At 35.6% G+C, this 1,844-nt stretch overlaps 1 long non-coding RNA gene across 1 annotated transcript; it reads left to right on the forward strand.

Moving 5' to 3' along the window:
* The first annotated feature begins 211 nt into the window (after positions 1–211).
* LOC132300825 (uncharacterized) lies at positions 212–1,537 on the forward strand. Its single transcript, XR_009480580.1, has 2 exons — positions 212–574; positions 700–1,537. It is a non-coding gene; the product is annotated as an uncharacterized LOC132300825 (long non-coding RNA).
* The last annotated feature ends 307 nt before the right edge of the window (positions 1,538–1,844 follow it).

Consider the following 1,844-nt stretch of genomic DNA (forward strand, 5'->3'; position numbering starts at 1 on the left):
TTTTAAGCTGGTAAATATATATATATATATATATATATATATATATATATATATATATTATACAATTATATAAAATATAATATGTGTTTAGCCCAACATACCAAAGGTCCAATTTAATGTTTAATAATCTCACACTTTTATTAGGCCCAATCCAAACCTCACTACTTTCAAATACCCAATATCTCTAGACACCCTCAAACTATCATATCTATATATTTTAATTCCTAACTCGGTCACTATATTTAGCCCCTTTCCAAACAAAACCCTTGCCGTCAATTACCATGTACATCTCTTGCAGACGAAAGCCACCGTCAAACCAAAGCTCTCAAATCTCACATCGCCGGCAACTGAAAAACAAGGATCGTTGGCGACCTTCTATTAACAATACTTTATCAACACCGAACTAGTGAAAGATTAGCTCTCTCTTATCTTTTCTTTTGATGGAGATCGATGTGAAGATATGTGTATATATGCATAACATATACAAAGATGGAGTATTGTTGAGAGAAGATCGATGTGAAGTGCGGCTGTCTCCGGGTGGGTCGTTTCATAAGGCTTCCTGTCGCCCTTGAAGGTTCGCCTTTCTCTCTTTCTCGATCTGCCCATACCTTCAGTTTTTGTGCTTTTCATATATGTTTTTATATATATATATATATATGTATATAAACAAATTTTGAACCGAGTTTTTGGCGAACACAGTTGAGCCGAGTTCAAACACTAAAGCGGAGATTCGAGCTCGAGCCGACCTCGAACACTCCAGCTGCAGATGGAGCCGAGCTCAAACAGCCCACTACTTAGCTTGGCTCGGCTCAATTGCAGCCTACACACAGTTACTTTTCATTCTCCCTAGTTTTATATTTAATATATTGAGAAAATTATATATAAATGGAGTTAAAGTTCCATATTTACTTAGAGGTTAAGTCAAAGTTCCATATTTCTCTAAAATGGATTGCTGAGGTGGCACATGGTTTTTTACTGTTTAGAAATTGTGGTGCCTAAAATACCCTTTCGCGAAGGTACTACTTTTTCTTCGAAGGTACTACTTTTTTGAACTGAAGGTACTACTTTTTGGTGTCCAGGTACCATGTTTTTTAAACACCCGCGAAGGTACTACTTTTTCTTTGAAGGTACTACTTTTTTGAACTGAAGGTACTACTTTTTTGTTAGGCAAGGGCATTTTAGGCACCACAATTTTCTAAACAGTAAAAAATCATGTGCCACCTCAACAATCCATTTTAGAGAAATATGGAACTTTGACTCAGTCTCTAAGTAAATATGAAACTTTAACTCCATTTATATGTAATTTTCCCTAATATATTTACGTTTTCATGCCTCCTTTATTTAAATATTTGTTGGTAATCTTTTGATGCATTGTTTACTTTCTCCAGATTTGTACTTTATTTTATTTGTACCATAGGTTTAGCCTCTTGCACCTTTACTTTCGTGTAGTTTCTTTTAGGCCTAATTTGGTAGGCAATAATGAAATAGAATGGAATGGAATGAGAATGTGAATGGAATAAAATGGTATTTTTATTGTCTCGTTTGGTTGCAAATATAAAATTATGTTGGAATAAATTGATAATCACAATTCTAGGTGGTGGTGGTGGTGGAAGGTGGCATTGGCGGTAGTGACAGAAGGCGGCATTCGCGGTGGTGGGGTTGGCGATGTTGGAAATAAAAGTGATGTTTCAGCATGGCGCGCAGAGAAGTGATTTAAATTTGCATTGGTGGAAATATGTAATAGAGTGAGAAATTTGTTTCAGGAAATATTGAAATTGCTCAAAGCTTGACATAAGGCTCTGATTGTTGAATTGAATAACATTTCTTGGAGAAGTGCCAGTTAG

The sequence above is a fragment of the Cornus florida genome, unplaced genomic scaffold (assembly GCF_030987335.1).
Source record: "Cornus florida cultivar Cherokee Brave unplaced genomic scaffold, ASM3098733v1 CherokeeBrave_3.0.0_Hap2_Chr03, whole genome shotgun sequence".
Lineage (NCBI taxonomy): Eukaryota > Viridiplantae > Streptophyta > Magnoliopsida > Cornales > Cornaceae > Cornus > Cornus florida.